Here is a 19,820-nt window from a genome sequence, read left to right as displayed (position 1 = left end):
ACATCTAGCAGCTCTTGCATAATTCTGCTTTTAAATTAATCTCTTCAATCAAAATCAAAACAGTGGCAGGCAAGAAATCTACTCACCTACCTGTAATTCACAGAGATGATCCTCTTCTGTCAGTGAACTGACCAGATTCCTATAGCCTGATTCCAGCCGAAATCTTCCCAACATGAGCATGCAACTGTGCTTTGTTATCTTCACCAAAGATACTTTTGAAGGCAGATTAAGAGCATTTTGGAGAAAAAATGTTTCTTCATAAATTTGCATTGGAAAACTTCTGGTTAAGAGTTGGAAAAAGGAAAAAAGAAAAAAAAAGTTCATTTTTGCAGATTAAAACATTCAGGCTCAAAGATTAATGTGAAAAAAATGAGATATAAACTTTCAGTAACAAGAAAACACTGCTACAAAGTGCTCATTTCTATTGTCTAGAGGTGGCCTCAAGACATCTCCCCTAAGAAATTACATGTGACTTCTTATCATAATGTGAAGTTATAAAACTGGCATTTAACTGGAACTTTATGGAATTATGTATTCTGGACCTTTTAAAACTATTTTGAAAATCTGATAAATACATTGTTCTATGGTAGCTATAGCCTTATGATTTCAGGGGACTCTAGGGGGTGTTTGTTTGCTTGTTTGTATTTTGGGGTTTTTTAAGGCTTTGAATCCCTCAGTAGTCAAAACAAATTTAGCTTCATTTTAACACTTCTGCAGTGACTACTGCAAAGCTTCTTAATTTTTATACTATAATGCAGTCAATGTATTTATAGTTCTTGAAAATGTCACATGGCAATGTTATGCCAGGGACAGCACATCTCAGAGGGTCCTTAATATGTCTGCATTGTTGCATTCTATTTGTAGAGGCATTTTTGTCAGCAGCAATGAAGAAACAGAGCTGCCTCTGCAGTTCTTTCAATAACATTCAAGCTTATAGTTGACCCGAGGGGCTCACATTATGACATCCATATTTAATTTAACAATATATCATATTTTCATGGACTACAGTATTGCATTATAACCTCACTGCTTTATGTGCATGGGAATGCTGCAGAAGCAGGCTTGTATGAATCTACAACACAGACTAAATGGTTAGTTCATGAGAGCAAGGTCAAAGTGTACAGTGATGACAATATATAAAAGGTCTTATAACAAGTCTCAGTAATCTGAGGGAAAAAAGGACAAAAATAAGGTCTCCAGAAAGGACTGTATTTAACTAAAAGTTCATTTTTTAAAAATCCTGTTAACTGCACCACCTTGCTTATTTTCAATTTTAGTTCTGCTCTACACTTCCCATTGCAGTCAGTATTCTCTGTATCATTTCTGCTTCATTCAAGCATATTTAAGGAGAAGATTAACACCAACTGAATATTAGGCTTTAACCATACCTTTCTCCTCACAGTAATTTCTCCTATTTGCTCTGCACTTTTTTTACTGTTGACCTTCTCGCTGACTCCAAATTAAATGTTCATATATTTTGTATTTACTCCCAAATCTAGCCCTGCTTGTTCACATTTTTCCTGCTCATCTCCCTCTTATTTGGCACTGCCTGTATTACATCACATTTTCCTCATCTTCTTTACATTCCATTCCAACCAGTTTCAACTCTTCCCAATGCCTCCTTCTTGCAACATAAAATTAATTTAATTCATTCTTTCCTTGCTATCAACATTATTAATAACCTTCTACCAGACAGATTATGGATTAACTTCATTGCTTTACTCCAGAAGCCGTGTATGGCAATAGTTTATCCTCTATTTTGCATGCTCTCCTCCATATGAAACCTTATGATATTTTATCATCTCTTTTAGTAGGTTCCACTTTTCAAAACTAAGTAGTTTCAATTACCTGTTTACTGGAAGCCTTGATCTTTGGTCTAGATGTCATCCTTAACAGACATTACATAAAATTAACGAAGAGCAGCCATAGTAAAAAGCATTTCACTACTCTGATCCATGTTCTTTTCTTCCCTCTGATCCAGCTTTCTGTTTGTCATCTCTTCATGCATTGTATCTAAATTAGATTTTCAGTTCCCTAGGGTAAGAAGACATCATTTTCATTTATCTGTAAAGCACCATGCATGCGTATGGTTCTGCAGAGATGCTAAATATGTATATCCACATTTATTAAAATATTGATGCTTTTATCTATTCATATAGTGAAGAAGCAACATGGCAGCAGTTGCACCCATTTAAAAACTATTTTCCATCTATAATAGCTATAATGTGATGTATTTATAGTAGCTGCATGCTGTTCACTCTCTATTTTCTTGTTCACATATACATTGCACTTTCTGATCTTATTAACTAACTGAAAAATAAAAATCTATTTTCTCTGAAGGCATCAAAATCTTTTTCTAAAAATAAAGCATAGAGGTAACATACAGTGGTTTTATTGCTTATCCATACTGCATGATCACAGTCTTAGTGGGTGAAGGATGCTGTACCACCTCAGGACTGCTCCTGCCCTCCAAAATCTTGTAATTTAAATAGTCTTAATGATAGTAAAAATTTTAGGAACTTTGGACACCAATATTATTGCTACTTATCTTTAGAGCCATCAAAGTTTCTGATTTTCAGAGTACTAGAGCATAGCTCTTTCTAAATCACAAGATCTTAAAAAGGGAAGCTCTTTATTATTTTGAAAATTCTGGTTGACAAAATTAACCCAATTAGTGCAAATATGTATTCTAAAAGCTAGGAGAGTTCTTAATGCAAAAAGACAAAATAAGGATATATCAATCCAATTAAAACATATTAAAATGTCTCTAATAACAAGTGCAGTAACAGGCTGTAGATAGACTCTCCTTTGTAGTCAAGCATGTTTATCTTTTGGTTAGGCAAAAAAGCAAGTAGGCATGCCCAAATCCCACAGCAGAATCCACACAGGCCCCATTTCTGACCCAGAGCTCATTGCATAAATGAGCCTGTACTAATAATTTCAAAAGTTAGCTCAAAAGATAAGAAATTATTGTAGACACTATATGCAAAGCAATTAAATGGTTCTGCTTCGCGTAACACTTAGTAAATGGTTAAGCATTCAATTACATTGAATAAAGTAAACATCTTCAAATACCATGCTTTCCAGGGTATCTGAGCTGAAAACTTGAAATTGATTGCTCATTCATGGGTCAGTATCTGTGGAGCAGCCTTAACAAACTGTTTACTCAAAGTGGCAGGAGAGATGTTACATGGGGACAAAGTTATAGGCATTTTTTCAGAAAGTACCTTATAGCTGATGGACTTGATAGTTATATTATCTTTGCATAGATGGATCTGTTTCAACCAATGTTCCACCATGCCTTTTACTAGATAAAATGATAAACACTGATCCAACTTAATGTCCAACTGTATATGTAACTAAACCCATGTAAGGTTGCACTGATTAAGGTCAAGGAACATGCATATTTAAAAGCTTTGCTGGACTGAACAAATGGCAAAGGTTCATTTTAAAAGAAAAGAGGGACTTTTTACAGGGGCAGGTACAGATAGGACAAGAGGTAATGGCTTTAAACTTAAAAAGGGGAGATTTAGGTTAGATACAAGGAAGAAGTTCCTTACTGTGGGAGTGGTGATGCGCTGGAACAGTCTGCCCAAGGAAATTGTAGATGCTTCATCCCTGGCAGTGTTCAAGGCCAGGTTGGATGGAGCCTTGAGCAACCTAGTCTCATGTGAGGTGTCCCTGCCCATGGCAGGGATGTTGGAACTAAATGATTGTAAGGTCCTTTCCAACCCAAACCTTTCTGTGATTCTATGATTCTATGAAATTAAGGATAAAGAATAAAATAAGCAAAAAAAAAAAAAAAGCATGAAGATGCAAAAATGGCCCCAAAAAAATACTGAACTATAATATGACATTCATGAATGTGATTCCTTTGTACAAATATAACACGGAGACTAGCTGTTATACAAGTGAAACTGCATTTTAAAATATAGTCCACTTGATCTATAGTGAGAAGATCTACTCTTTGAATATTACCAACAGAAGGAAGGTAAGGAAAGAATTTCCAGAAGGCTGAAAATTGGGCTAACTATTTCTATCAAAACTAATGGAAAAGCATGTTTCAAATGAAAAAAGAGCTTCACCAGTGCTGAACACTTTTGGCCATCCTGACATAAAGGTAGAAGCTGAGCTATAACAACGTAATGACCTCATACAGGAAGAAATTATCACAAGGAAGTAATCTTGTATGGGAGGTTGCATTCTGCTCTAAGGATATTATGAGATGTAATGGTCATGTTTGCAGGTGCACTCAACTTTGCACCCTTCATAATGAAAGGTATGAATGATAAGCACTTCTGAAGATCAGTGTAGTTGCTTTCCTCAATGAAGAACTATGGACCTACAAAACTGAGTTTAAAAATAATGTATGTATGGAGCACCTTTTCATCTGTTTCCACCCCAAGATGGGGGAGCAGAATTAATACTGCTTGCTTTCCTTTCAGCTAAACATGTGTTGGGTTTTTTTTAACCACATCCCTTCACTCCGATTTAGAAGAGTTTTAGCTTCAAGAATCATTGGTTATTGCCCAATGCAAATAAGCACAAAGTAAAATTATATTAAGTTTACACAATTGATCTTTCATCATTTTAAATTATACCTTTTAAAATTTCCTGTAAAATCAGCCTGAAATGCTCCCATAGTTGACTGCCATCAAGTAGTGCAGGGTCACTTTGGGAAAACCCATTCTCAGTGATATAAATTATAAGGTTATTATATGTATCCTAGAACAAGAGAGCAGAAGTTTTATTCAGAACAGATGTAAGAAAGCCCATAAAATCAGATGCATTACCCTCTATCTTTTCTAAGCTACAAACTAAAACTAGTTTTCATCAAATTGCACTGACCCTATTAACTTAATTTTCCATGAGCTGACCTTTTATGACTAACAATGGAAAAGCAGAACTGTGCAAATATCCATGAAGACAGTGAAATGACTTATTTTAATGAGAAGACTAAAATATCTTTCCTGCATTAGCATCTGCTTATTGTCACTGCTCCTTAACCCCTTGGTACTGGCAGTCACTGCATGTCCCATTGCCAGGAGTAGCTGCGTGCCAGGAAAACCTTACTGTTGGCATCAGAAAGATAATTTCTGGACTTCAAAATATGGTATAACACTGGTGTGTCATTTCAAACTGTAAAATAGCTATGAAGTACAAAGGCAATAGGAAAACACTAAAGCTTCTACTTTTTCTGTCTAGCATGGAACAATTAAATTAAGAATCCCAAGGTGACTTGGTTTTTTTTTTATATCTTGTACAATGTCTTATGCCATCCAGATGGGCTCCTCAAAAACCCCAAATCACCAATATTACACACTTGATTCTTAGATCCCTTCATTGGCCAGCTAAAGCAGTAAAATGGTCCTGTGAGCCATTCCTTCATATAACACAGAAGTCAGTGCAAACCTCATGGTACAACAGGCAACCATAAACTCCCAGTTGCAACAGGCCACATTCAGATTCACCATTCGTTGAAACACTTAGCTTCTTGTCTGCATTTTCTTGGTCTTAGCAGTTCAGAGTATAGAAGTCAGCAGTACCAATGATGATATTTTTTTCCTCTTTAGTGAATTCTGGAAGACTTGTTGATAAGTAACTCTGCTTTGAATGCTTTGCAGAAATATCAGACTTCACCATGGCCGGATATTCATCATCAATAAATGTTGCCCTGAAAATATTACCTAAGTTAAACAACAAAAAGCAAAAGTCGCTTTTTGTTTGCTACAGAGGTTCTAACAATCTCAGTTCAGAGCTATAGACACAAGCCCACTTTGTTTTGTTCAAATACCTTGTTGCAACTGTGCCAGGTTTTAGCATGAGCTTTTAGCACATCATAAGCGGCCTTGTAAGCTCTGGTACCAATACTGAGGGTATTTTCACAGCCACATATAGGAACAACATAAAGCTCATTAATAGTGATCACCCAGTGTCCAAATGTTCTGAAGCAATACTTTTTCATGAATATCAAAGGTCTAAATGATCTTTTCAGATTCCCCAGCCACCTTCATCTTGTAAGGACTGAGGTAAGCCAAAGTGATACAGGGAGCAGGATGCAAGGTTATCGATTTTGCTGTAATAACTGACTCTTGAAAATATTAAAAGAAACAAAAAAGGGTTAACTTAAAACATTTTACATTTTAAAACATGAAGAAACCTCACTGCACATTTTCTCTGTTATGAGATGCAAATATTTTCTCTCAACTGCATGCTGACTACTGTTATAAGACTCCAGAGCTGGCAAAAATGCTCAGCACACAAAATCATCCAAGCAGGCACATAAAATGAAATGAGGATGCAAATTTTCAAAATAGATCAGTGGACAGCAACTCCCCAGGAGAAACATAATTCTGATGGGTGCTGGTCACAGGAAAATATAATCCTTTCATTTAAATGCCTGAATGGCAGCCTGGCTGCATGTACAAGATGCAAGCGTGTTGGAAAAATTCTGACACTTGAGAGCCTTACAGGTAGATTTGTTCTAATGAAAGCATTTATCTCCTTAAGAACTGTGTCTTTTAAAAAGTTCAGCGCCACACTCAGCAAGGTAACTAAGCTGATCTGTTGTGATTTCAACTTGGTTGGCTGGATGAGCCTCACTCTAGACTGTTCCATTCTCTACCACTGTCTGTACCAGCATCAAGACAAAGAAAATACTGTCAAGGCATTCAATATTTTGCAGTGGTGTAAATTCAACAGTTCCCTCATTAGATCTATATGATATTTAAGGCTTTTTGGCAGGATCTGCTAGTTTTTAAATAGAGTTTAGGGCACTGATATCTTTAGCCACCAAGTTGAATGCCTTGGCATTCGCTTATTCAAGAAACCAACTCTCTTCCTTTTGGACTGCTACTCCTGCAGACTGCTTAGTCCCTCTAACTGCACAAAGGAATTAGCTCACCTCTCTAAAAAATCATGACTTCCTACCTTTTTTGTCCCTTCTTGATAAGACAGAGATCAACTTTAATTTCCTGGATGTGTTGTTAAAGGTTGCCAGCATTGGGGATTTCTAGAGGCTTAAAAGGAATTCACCCTCTGCTCAGATTTAGCAGTGGCTGACATGAATCTGTTTCCTAGAGGACTATTTTTATGCTGCTGAGAGGTCACTGTAAGTTTAAATATCAGGATACTTTAAGCTCTCAAATAGGCATTTTTAATTTTGCTTGCATCCAAACAAAACTACATTGCTTTTAAGCCTTCTGAAAACGCTAGATATTGCTAAACACATCGTAAACTCTGGTTCAAAGACTATCAATTAGCTTGCTTTTTTACTTGAACTATCTGGTTTACTGCAGTAATTGGAAAAGGCCAACAGTATCCTTGAATTATTATTTGTTAAGTTAAGAGCTTCCAGCCAGAAATAGGTCTCCATCACCCTAGTGGAATGTAGAAATCAGTCAGCCTTTGCTTCAGAGACTTGGGCTAAATTATACCAAAGTGTGAGCACATATTCTAATAAGACATAGGTGTGCACAAAATAACTATCCCAAGGCCTTGCTGTATTGAAACCCAGAACTGAGAAAAGTCTAAATAACTTGAAAGGAGGAGAAGGGTTACTAAGATGCAAAGGTTAACAAAATGTATATTTAGGAGGTTATGGATGGTTTAGATTATTATTCTTAAAAATTTCTGAACCAGAGATTTTGTTTAATCCAAAGCAGGAAACCTGTTCATTAATAAATATGTCTGTACTATATTGTACTATATATTCCCTGGTATTCTCAAGTTCAGGTTACTATGTACTTCTATTCAAAAATGCCAATACAGAACCCCGTGCTATCTTCTTCTTAAAAGGACAGTATTAGACTTCAAATTAACCTAAATTCAACTGACTGATCGTAAGGATTTCTGTCAAATGTCTTTTCAAAGACAACATTTACTGCAGCAATCAATTACAAACCCCAGATTTAGACAGTGCCTTCTCCTAAACAAACAGGTGCATACACATCCTCTAGCACAGCAAGACTCAATAAGTTTGTTTACAAAGTAATTCACAATAAATCTCACTGGTAATTTGCTTTTCCTTCCAAGTGCAGCACCAGAAAAACACATTAAATTCTGAGGAGATACACGCCTGTGCCCTGAGAATGCACCCATGGAAAAGAGGAAGGAATATACCAGAATTCTAAGTTTTGAAAGGCAAATTCTTGCAATTTGCAAGAGAACAAATAAGGTTTGTAAATGTTACTTTTGAACAGGAACCTGTTAGACTTTAGTGGGACTGGATCTGTGTTAACTCTGCTGTTGGGACTACAAGGTTTACTACATAAGCTTTGTTGACGCGGGAGTCAGACAATGCAGAGACGATCAATGTGATCAAGCGATTGCCAAATTTATTACAAAGCCTTAACTCCTTATATAGTATTTCTTACATGCACTTACAGTGATTTGGCATATTATGATTGGATATATGTCCTGAAGACCCTTAGTGACTAACATATAATTGGTTAAGCACAGGTGTGAGAACTTGACCTCAAAAGCTTGCCAGCAGTCCACAGTTCTCATTAACTCAGTGAATTCCAGCTTCTTCTTATCTTGCTTGCTTAAGCTTCTTCAGCCCTCTTATGGCCTTGCTGTATCTTTCAGGATTATTCAGAGTTTATGTACCAATTATGCATTCTCCCGTGAGAACACTGTCTCCACAGAGCTTAAACTGGGAATAAAGAAATCCTTTGCTGGTACAAAATCCTGTTCTAACATATTGAGAGTAATGCTGTGTAGAAGACCAGCATTTCTCATTCTAATTTTCAGATTATAAATTACTCAATACAAGTTATAACATTTAAATGCAACCAGTTATCATTAATTTTTTACATCTCAATTAAACACCAATACTGGAAAAGATTTATACTCTGTATTAGGAAATGAAGAGAAATTGAACTGCACCCCTGAAAAATGTAAATTGCAAGTGAAATTTACATATTGCCTCATACCTTTCAGAATAGCCTGATTTAGTTTCTATGGCTGTATCTGTGGGTCAGCTACAAGCAGAAATACAGAAGAAAATGTTCTTCTGAGAAAGTGTGTATAAAAGAAGTTTGTGCAGACACCCCAAAATTTGGGGATTATAGACATTAAGGTGCATTTTGTCACTGGAAAGTGAAGGATTGTTCTTTTCTCTTTTCTCTCATCTTTGCTCCCTATCCTGATTCCCTACAATACACCTACAACATTGCTACTTTAAAAGACTTTACCCTGACTAGGTTAGAAACAGAATGGGTTTAAAGGTTTCCAAATGTCCTATGTCCTAGGTATGAAATTGGTAGTGAATCACTTGGTGCGAATGATTTTATTTGGAAGGACATTGCTCAAGCTTTCTAATTCTTCACATGCTCTTTGTAAAAATGTTTATGCGGAAGATGATGGCCTTTCCATGCTATGCAGTTACAATTGCTTCAACAGATCACTGCACAAGAGAAGTGAACTCCTGCCTAATGAAAGCTGGCCTACTTGGAATTCTTCCAATGCCCTTTTGTTAAATGTAAAGTTCATAATATTAATCAGGCAACTGCTTATACTGAGGATCAAGTGAACATTTTCTGAAATTACAGCTGAGTTTTGTCAAAATGTTAGCTTTCCTTACCAAGTGCATTCAGAATGTCTGCTTGCTGTCTTCCACTCTGACATCTAAATAACAAAGCCTATTCAGTAGGCAGCTCTGTGGGGTTGTACAGTGCCTGCAGCCCCAGCTGAAGGAATATCAGTATAGGAAAGAAACCACAAGGGCTCAGCCAAATTTAAATTCAACACACCACAGAAAACATTCTAAGGGAAGGGCAAGCTGTGCCAGTAAAAGTGAGAAGCATACTGTAAATTTTGGTGGCAAAGGAAAAACTTCCATTCAAGCCTCCCTGGGATGTTGGCACAGTTTTTGCTGTCATGCTCTGCAGGGGGAAATGACTGGTTGGTCTGTTTGCAGCAGATTCACCAGCCTCCCTTTCTGAATTCTTGAAACAAAGATTCCTCCACTCTCTGGTGAAAACTGTAATCTGTAGGATGAAGAGGGCAGGCTGCTACCTATTGAGCAGCCCAACTCTATATGACCAAAATTCTACAGAAATATACTCCTTCTGATGGTATCTTCCTATCAAGATAGGATAACCTGAAGAGGATTTTCCAAGAAACCCTTTCCCTTTGTAGCCTTCCATCTTTGCAATCTTCAAACCAGCAGAAGAAAAGAATTGCCAAAGCAAACACTGCCCCAGAAGTATAAAGATGCATATCTTCTCAGTAAAACTGAGATTCAGAAGAGTAGGAAGCAGAATTGAGATGCAGAGTTCATCCAAATCTACTTTGCTTTTTTTCTCCTCAAAACATTATCCTCTCAGCATACAAGAGACCTCAGCCAAGTACTTTGATTCTCACACCATTTTTGGTTCAGCCTCAGTTGCTTTTATTCTTCACAATTATTTTTATTTCTTCTTTCTTCTATTCCCTATGTTCTGCAGGCAAAGCTGCCATTTCCTGTCTTTTCCTAGTGAATGATCTTAATCTTAAATCCATACCTACAGAATTAAAATTAAAACATCCAAAGTGTAGGAAATTCTACGTCTGACTTCTGACAGGCAATCTGACCAGCCTGTCACTTTTACACTGTATGCTGAGAGTGTGAAAACTTTTCTCTTCAGAGCAGGGACTGTCTTGTGCTTGTTAAAGAACTAAGCGCAGCTCCTAGCTGAGTCTAAAGAATCCTCTCTAAAGGATTCCTCTTGCTAAAGAAAATATATGGGAAAAATATGTCCCTCTCAGTGCAAAATAGTCAATGTGAAGTTGTCAATGTGAAGTACATCAGAGTATACCAATAAACTATCTAAACGTATTTGCCAAATAAGATACTTGTCTGTTGTAAGCCATCCAAAAACATCCTCATGGCTAGGATCCCTGTAAGTATAAACATTCTGATGAAGTAAAACAATTTAGAGTTTCAATTAAAAAAACTGGAGTAAGCAAAAAGATACATAGGAAACATAATACTAATCCTTTCCCAAAAGATTGTGCTATCCAAGGGGATCTAGAATATTAATTAGCAAGTTGTTGCAAACCTATAAAAAATCATCCCATAATTACTCTGAAAAAAGTTGCAATTTCAAAGCTACACTGCAGAATAGCATACTGGATTAATTATGCCAGACTGCAGCAATAACCTTGAATTAAAGCTGCAACCTTCTATTTTTAAGAAACAATTGCCTTTCTGGTTGATGAAACCTGTCGTCCCATCAGGTAACAGACGTGACCAGGAAAGAGAAAAGCAATAATGAGTCAATCCAAGCTGTTTGATACATTTCAAATCTTCCTCCCACAGAGTGTAGCTGCCACAAGCTACATCACCAGTCTGGTTCTTGAAAACTCGATCTCCTCCCTGATGGGTGAATGTGTCCCAGACATTAGGGCCCTTTCCATCTGCATTCCAGCCTTCTGCTTGAAAAACTAAACTTGGTCGTCACACTTTTGACATCAAAAGACATATGTTGAATGTAAACATTTATCACAAAGTAGGCACAAACCCCTCTAAATCCTGTGAGTAAAATGAGCATTATTCCCTCCCCACTCCTTATATCATTTAAAGTAACTAGGAGCTTTCAGTTATTAGTATTTGTGTTAGGGTTTGCATTTATTCATATTTTCACTTGCTGCTAATTATTTGAAAATCCTGTTTTAAAAAGCATTCACAGTTCTGACACTCTTCATACTTCCTTGGCCAAAAATCAGATGTTTGCAACTCTTGAGATACTGCAGGTTTTCACAAAGGGCATTTTCTAATGCAGCTTCCATCCATAAATGTAAAAGATCAGTCCATATCAAAGAAAGCCTTTAGGGTATGAAAAATACATCCAATAAATAGGTACTTACGGCTTTCTGGATGTCCTTTGAAAATCCTGACAGTCTGTTAAAAAGAAAGGAATGCCATTATGAGCCATGGCCCTAGGCACATACAAGCTGAATTAATAACGCAGCTCTGCAAAACTTTTGTAATTTACTTAGCCAAACATTCACAGAAATGAATTTTGAACGCTCAAAACCCCTGCATCATTTTCTTCACTTTCAGAGTTTTGGGAAATTTCTTTTCAATTCCAAAATTGAGATAGACAGATTACTTTAAAAACATTCAAGATAGAGCTGTTGTTTGAGATTACACAGTATTAACATTATGTAGTATTTAAACCAAATAAATGCACCTTTCTTCAGGACAAGCTTCTTTGTCTTTCAGGAGCAATGCTGTAGCTGAGGCAAAGATTTCATTTTTAACATGGAGAGCTCTGTAAACTTACACCCCTGCAAAATGTGGTTGTATAATAAAATTACAAATAACCCCGAAATGGCCAACCTCATTTACATGCAAGATTTTTCAGAGCCCCAGTGAATGCACAGTTCCAGGGTTACTCTTTAAAAACTAAAATGACATTGTGTGTTAAAATCATGTATAAATTAAATATTAGTTGGGTTGTAAGATTAATAACTATATAATAGCTACATATCAATCCTCAATAAAAGTGTTTTAATAATCAATTAGTATCATAGAAATTAGAGATGGAGGAGAACTATTAGGAGGTCATTGAGTCCATCCCTTGCCAACGCAAGATTGCTCCCTTAAGTATATTCAGTACTTAATACACATCTGTCTTATTAAATCTAAGTTTAATGCAAGGTTAAGCATATTGAAGACACTTAATTTAAAGCATTACTAAAATCTGTAATATCACTTCTATAACCTAGCTTTTCCAAGATCATTGTCACATTTCATGCTCTTTACAGGATTTTATTGCTGCGTATGAACACTGCTACATCTACATTTGATTGGTCAGTAAATGAAACTCTTATATGGGACAACCTTCAAAGCAGGTCAAATCTTAGATCCAGACAGTTTGAGTTTCCCTTAATCTCAGATTTTATCACAGACTTTGTGCTCTGTCTGTATGATTTTCAGAAAAACACAGTACTAAAAGTTTTCTACATCCTGCTTTTGATTTTGATTACGCTGGCTGAAATAAACAGTCATTTTAGAGGAGTGCAGGAAATAACAAATAACAGTAATTCTCTGGTGGTACCTAGAACTTAGAAGCCTTTAAGAGCAGTCTTCCTGCACTGTATCAATACGATATAGCTCTTTTTTCACTACAGTGGGAGCAAAGGGAAGCCAAAAGCTGCCATAATGGGCAGCTAACACACCTTCAGTTAAGAATCAGCAGCTACAGCAGGTGCTGAACAGTTTTGGTTTTTGTCTGCCTTCCTCCAGCAAAGGAGGTGGGAGGGAGGAGGAGAAGCATTTGATTTTCAGCAGAGTATGACAGTGCTACTCCAGTGGCCATTAGCCACTAAAAAGCCCTGACTGGGGCTGTAGCAACAAACCCACATTCAAGCACTCCTCATGCTCTTCGAAAAGCCTCTCTGTACAGCCTAGAGTACTTGAGCTAGCTAAATAAAGCGTAGGAAGCAATCTAGCCAGGGCAACAGAAAGCTTCACATACACTAACATATCCTGCTGAGCCACAATTAGTCTGCACAGAGCTCTGCTCTGCTTCAATGAACCAAGCTTGCACCTCTAAGCTTGCTCGGAAACCTCCACATTACACAGCACTGCATAGTGCAGACATACCCTGAGTTTTAGTGACCTTTGGGGACAGGAAAGAACAGTGATGCAGAACTGATTTTACATTTCAAGCACATAGGCAAGGCTTAACTACCAACTTATCACGTAACATGTCACCAAGTGATTAATATGAGTTATCATGAAACATGATGCACGTACCCTGTTCTTTGCATTATGTAATGCATTCCATTATTACAATGGAATAAGATAGAATGTTTTTCCATTTAAGTGAAGCTCATGAAACAGGAATATTACTGATCAGAGTATTTGAGTTTTCATGTACTTTTCCAAGTTAGCTTTTCTTCTAATTCAGATGTGCTTTCACCTTTTGGAATGAAATTTTCCTGGCCTAATCTCTGCCCAAAAGGTGGCATTTTGTTTGAATTAATACAGTTCAACTATTTGGTATATGAAAGAAGTGAAGAAAACCACTTTTACCATTACAAGATCTTTTGCAACTTTTCCTTCTCTCTCTAAAAAAAATAAAAAATTAAAAAAAAAAAAAATCAAGCCGAGTTGAAATTTAGCATAGAAATGGCCCTCAGTAAGAAGAAGTGCTTTTGAGTGTTCTGGTGCAAATTGATTTTGATTTGACTGAGTCATGAACCTTTGAAATCTGCACTTTGAGCATGCAGAGTACAATTGGTATGATTTTTTAGCACTTTGAAATATACAGAGTGGAGAAGGTTGTGCTGTGCATAAATACATAGCTGACGGTAAAAAATAAAGTACTTTGTCAGCTCTTGCCTCATCCACTGTGTATCTTGTGATATGTGCAGCAACTGAGTTTGGAATCTACAAGAACTATTGCTTCAATCATACTGCCTTTAGGTTGGAAGCTGCACAGCCCCAAAGCTTTCAGGAGGAATTCCCTGTTGTGTTTCTTACTTCTGCAGGAAAAGGGTCATCTGAGTAGTGTCTAGACCACATTATAGATTTTTTTTCATGTTTCTCTCACTCAGAAGCCTTAGGAAAGCTCATTAAAAATACATTAAGAGCACATTAAGGTTGCACATCTAGCCACTCAAAAGGCAGGAAATTATAATGTCATTCTATATGCACACACAATTCTCATTTTAAAAATTAGTTAGTAGAGCTATGCACATTGCAGGACTCGAGTTAGAATCTGGCCCAGAATATTGATTCCCTAGGAACAGTGAGCTGTTCAGTCTATTAGGTAAAGCTAACTGAGCTCGTTAAAAGGTACCGAGCAAGGGCAAGTACTCTCACTTTCAGCAATAACCAAGAACTAAAGGCTACATCCTCATAGACAATTTTAGATCTACAAATCCCATTTAGGTACCGAAATCAATGGGAGTTAAGTGCCTGCATGCTGCAGGGTATAATATGAGAAAATCAGATCTATATGTATTTTAAAGGTCTCTAAACACACATTTATGAAGGGAGAAACTTTGGGGGTGGTTATGGCTGTAGGTGGCCCTGTACCTTGTGGGTTTACATTCCCTAATCTGCCACATATTTTTGTATCATTCTGGACAAATCACTTTATGAGCACCTCCATTCAGTTGGGAACATGATACATGTCCCTGGGGGAAAGCCTCCATAAGTCCAACTGTTAACCTCTTAGTTCACTGTTTTTCATGTTCTTTGGAGTTGAATTTCTAACTGAGGAACCCTTATGATTGTCAATGTCTGATGAGATGGTTCTCCCATCCAGTTTTGGAATAGCCAATAGTAATCTACTTAAATTAGCTCTAGAGAAAGGAAATCTTCAAGACCTAATTGGAAAATAACTCGTATCTGCTTTTTTTTTTGCCCCCATTCGCAATAAATAGTGAAAGGTTTCTCCTCCATTTCTATTACCTAACCATATTTCTGAGATTTGAAACATCTTTTACCCTCTTCGTACTACTCAGGTCAGAAGCGTTTAAACAGAAGTGCCACATGGATTTACATCAGATGTAGCATCTACATAACACGGCAAACACTTTCCTTTCTGAATCCAGACTTTTCGTTCACTTAAAACTTCCCTAACACTTTGGCAGCTAAAAATTTACACGTTCAATTTGATATGGTACTGTAGCTGCACCCCAAGCAAATCCAACTGGAAAAGCAATATCCTCTGGCACCACCTCCAGAGGACAGGCGAATACACAGCATTATGCAATGCTATGAAGATGTGGGCTTCATTTGCAGACAACAGTTTCTGGCTTGATAGCTCTTCCACTTGTTACAAGCAGATTCTATACTGAAGACAAAAATAAATCCTGTGCAGCTTCACACACTGAAGGGCAAGCCATGCACTTTGCCTATCTCAGGATTAAAGCAGAGTGGTTCAGTCAGCTAACAGTGAAAGTGGAAAAGGCAGCAGTGGAAAAGCCTAGGGTGCTCACAGTAAAGGGGCGCCACCTAGTACAAAGCATTAGTAGACAGAGCAGATCCCTGTTCCCCTTCACTTCCCGCTCACCTCTCACCTCCGAGACAAGGGACTCTTTGGATGCTCTACTCAACCTAAATCCTTAGTCACCAGGCAAAAAGTCATTTCCACCCCTTTTAGTAAGCTTCAAAACTCAGCACCATCTCTTCTTTTCTGGCATCAGACAGCTATTTTTTTCTCTCCCAACACCAAAACAACTTGCCTGAAGTATGTGAGAAACGTTGTTTTGGACAGACATTACATGTTTAGCAGTTGAAACCAATGAGGGGAAGTGGGAGATTTGTAGGAGCATACAGACAAAACAGCTATCTTTCTTCTTTAAAATGCCGCAGATGTTCATATTTTCTAAGGCAGCAATGACAACCTTACAGCACGTGTGCCAGAATCAGCATCGGCAGACCAGCCCTCAGGTCTCTTCCTCTACCTTCTGTCAATGCTGTTACCACCCTCCTGTCAGCAGGCTGTGAAGGGAGCAGCAGCAGAAGCACGAGTCAAGGCACAGTTGCAGCAAGTGGGGTGGGCTGCGAGTAGTCTACTGTCCCTTCCCCAAAACCTACAATACCTGGCACACTAGGTGGCACTACTGCAAATTTTTTGTGGACTTAAAGGAGGTTTTTTTCCCATTTATTATAACACTATAATCACACTGCTTTTGCAAAGGTCAGTACCTGCACCTATTGGACTGCTGGGCAATAATGTATGACCACTACTAATTTTTAATTCTTCTTTGCTCCTCTAGCACCTTTTTGATTTCACAGTATTTCTGGGTGAGGACCGACTCCTGCAAACCATTATACGCATAAGTCATATTTTCTTTGATAACAAAAATAAGACGTACCTTAACATACCCAGAAAAGCCACTAGCACAGCTAATGCACATACTTTTGCCAGAACTGCACACAATGAAAGACTCAGCTTCTTAGGGGAAAAAATCCCCACACGTAATCCTTTGTAGAGATGCAGAGAAGCTGATTTAATTCCACGGTGCACATTGCAGAACCAGACAGTGCAGATGCAATGCAAAATAAATCAGGCTTTCACAGCAGGCATGCATTTCCTCAAGTGTCTTTCAAAGGAAAGGTAAAAGCCCCTTGAATACAAAGGACCAAAGGGAGAAATATGGAACAACATATCAACTTGTTCCCAAAACACATGCTGACATATGTTCTAGGCAAACATACACATCCCTTACGTGTTTTATACAGATGACCAAAAATTGATGCCACGAACTAGTTAATGGTTTCTGATCTCCTCAGGCTTTCATTTGCAAGAAGGTAAGCTTTGGTCAGTTAACAGTAAAACTCATCAGGGCCACCTGTAATCATGATTAATAGGTATTAATGAACCAGAGTAATAATGCATATTTTTTACATCATTGAATGTTATTTTGAAGGTAGGTACCTTCGAAAATGTGACATTAAATCTTTTCCCAGAAAATAATACAATTCAATTTCACAGGAGATATAATAAGTATGTAACTCAATAATAAGGGGTGAGGGGCAGACAGGAGATAGTAGCAATAAAAACCCAATAAAAAGTTTTATAAAGTGCTTAACCATAAAAACAAGGCTAAAAAGTATCACTGCTGATTCCCTAGCAGGAATCAACAGAGCCAGAGATGGAGCTTAGGAGACACCGAATGGGAGGAAAATATTCCATAAGCAGTCTGGGGAAGAGTGAACAAAATTTGCTTCAGAGGTTAAGGCAGATTTGCAGTAATGAGATGCCTGGCTATGCCAGAGAAGTAGGTAGATACTGAAAGATGCAGAGCTTCAAAATTCAGAGAAGATGTATTTATAGCAACTAATCTCAAACTCTTCTGGCAACATGATTTTTGGATTTGTGACCGCACTGCTGGTTGCATTTCTGGACTCACGAACCCACTCCTTGTTGCAAGAGCTGGACTTGGCAATTATATTTCCACTATACCCAGTGCACATGATGGCACCTGGGATGCACCCACCTTCTTACTCTGGTAATTTTCACTACATCTAACAAATAACCTGAACCCAACCTAAATGTCAGTATTTCACTGTCCCATTGTTTTGTTCAACACATGTAAATACAAAACTGTGAAAGATCTCAGTTCTACCTTGAGGCAATTTTTTTCCAGACTAGGTTTTGGGATTTTACATTTGCACTGGCACAGACTATAGGTAACTAAATCAACTCAAGCTGAGTATTCCTAGGAATAAATCAAGCAGTTCTTGGATATCCAAATGTATCTGGACAAAAATATTCATCAATAAACCAATGAAGACCAAGAGTAATTGGTACTGATGCTAAGGGTTGGCAACCTAACTTTGTAAAATGCTAGGTATTACCTTAAGGTGAATGATGAAAAGGCTTTGGTGTTGACCCCTTAAGTCAAGTCTTGTGGATTAATTATCATCAGAGTAATTCTATCTTGTCAAAATTAGTTTTTCCTGACTGATGTTTCCTAATTACATATCATAAATACGTTTAATAGTATTTACTAGGGAATTTAGAAATTAAACTTTGAAAGAGTTAATGAAAATTAAAATCTCTTTCCTGGCATTTTTCGCTGTGCAGGAACAGAAGGATGTAGCTGCTTTTGAAGCATGACTTTATGTCTCTGAAACAGCCAAAGATAGAAGTTCATATAGTCTGTGAGTTCTCTTTGTAATAGCTATTTATAAATTTAGCTTCCTTCCCTGGCAATATAGTGGAACAGCTATTGAGAAAACAAATTTACTAAAACATGTTGAAGTCTGCCAGACAAACTTGATTTTTTAATAGTAATACAATATTAATGAATAAAGAGCAGAAGCTATACTGTCACGTCTGAATTTTAGCAGTATACTGTTTTCTGTGGGATATTTTAGCACTGAGCTTAAGATGTTCTCAATTAAGTTACGAAGACAGTTTCCACCTTATGTTGTGGCTGCAGTAGAGGACTCCTAACTTTGATCCTCTAAACTGAGCATTAATTAGAAGCCTCTGCTGCATTGCTGATTAGCCTTCCATCTCCTATTTCAAATGTGTCAAAATTCTGCTCCCAAATTTAAATCAAATTGGAAATGAACTATCATGTTGACTGAAATGAAGGGTGATAATAAACAATGAAGGGTAATGATAAACAACAACTTTGAAGGGAAGCGTTTAGTGCAGTACACAAAGATTACTATTACTTCTGATCTCATTTAATAGCTTTAATAATGAGCTAGAAGAGGGAGTAAATGGTACATTAATGAAATCTGCAGATCTATTAAACTAGGAGGAGCTGAGCACAGTGCTGAAAATGGAGAAATAATACAAGGGGTCACGAGAAGATTAGAAACATGGGCAGAATATTGCAATGAGATTCAGTTTAGAAAACAGAAGAATATTTGGGTAAAAAAATCAACAGGTGGTAACAGGTAAAAGTCTGGAGAGCTTTCGTGCTGGAAGAGATTTAAAATTAAGAACATTGGGAAAACTAGGCAAGAATCTGTAATTGAGCAGGAGAGAAAAAGAGTGAAATTTCGGCAAAACTATTAAAGAATAATCAAAGAAGTAATGACTCATCTTAAGCATCTTTACAACCATCAGCTTTTTCTACGTTTAGCCTGGGCACTGCAAAAACAGGCTCTAAGTCAGATGGTTAGAAATTCTGCAGCTATGGAATTTTTTCCTGGCAGAAAACTTAAAAGTAACCCATCCATTTAACAGAGAGTTGTCCTTCATGAGGTGAATAGCAGAACAGTAAGCCACTGGCTAAAAGACCATAAAAGAGCATGAGACTGAAGAAATAAAATATTCTCCTACTGCTTCTGGTAATCGCATCATTCAGCTTGAATTTTTTGATATTGCTGAGGAAACTGCTGATGT

The 19,820-nt window shown here is 37.3% G+C and overlaps 1 pseudogene; it reads right to left on the bottom strand.

The window, feature by feature from the left end:
* The window catches only part of LOC134172828 (cytosolic beta-glucosidase-like), a 32,421-nt pseudogene extending 14,492 nt beyond the window's left edge, over positions 1 to 17,929 (bottom strand).
* Between the last annotated feature and the right edge of the window lie 1,891 nt (positions 17,930 to 19,820).

This window comes from Pezoporus occidentalis, unplaced genomic scaffold (genome assembly GCF_034315485.1).
Source record: "Pezoporus occidentalis ecotype Australia unplaced genomic scaffold, CSIRO_AGI_Poc_V1 ctg48, whole genome shotgun sequence".
Classification (NCBI taxonomy): Eukaryota; Metazoa; Chordata; class Aves; order Psittaciformes; family Psittacidae; genus Pezoporus; species Pezoporus occidentalis.
The sequence above is the reverse complement of the archived record's forward strand: the minus strand, read 5'-3'. Positions and strand labels throughout refer to the sequence as shown.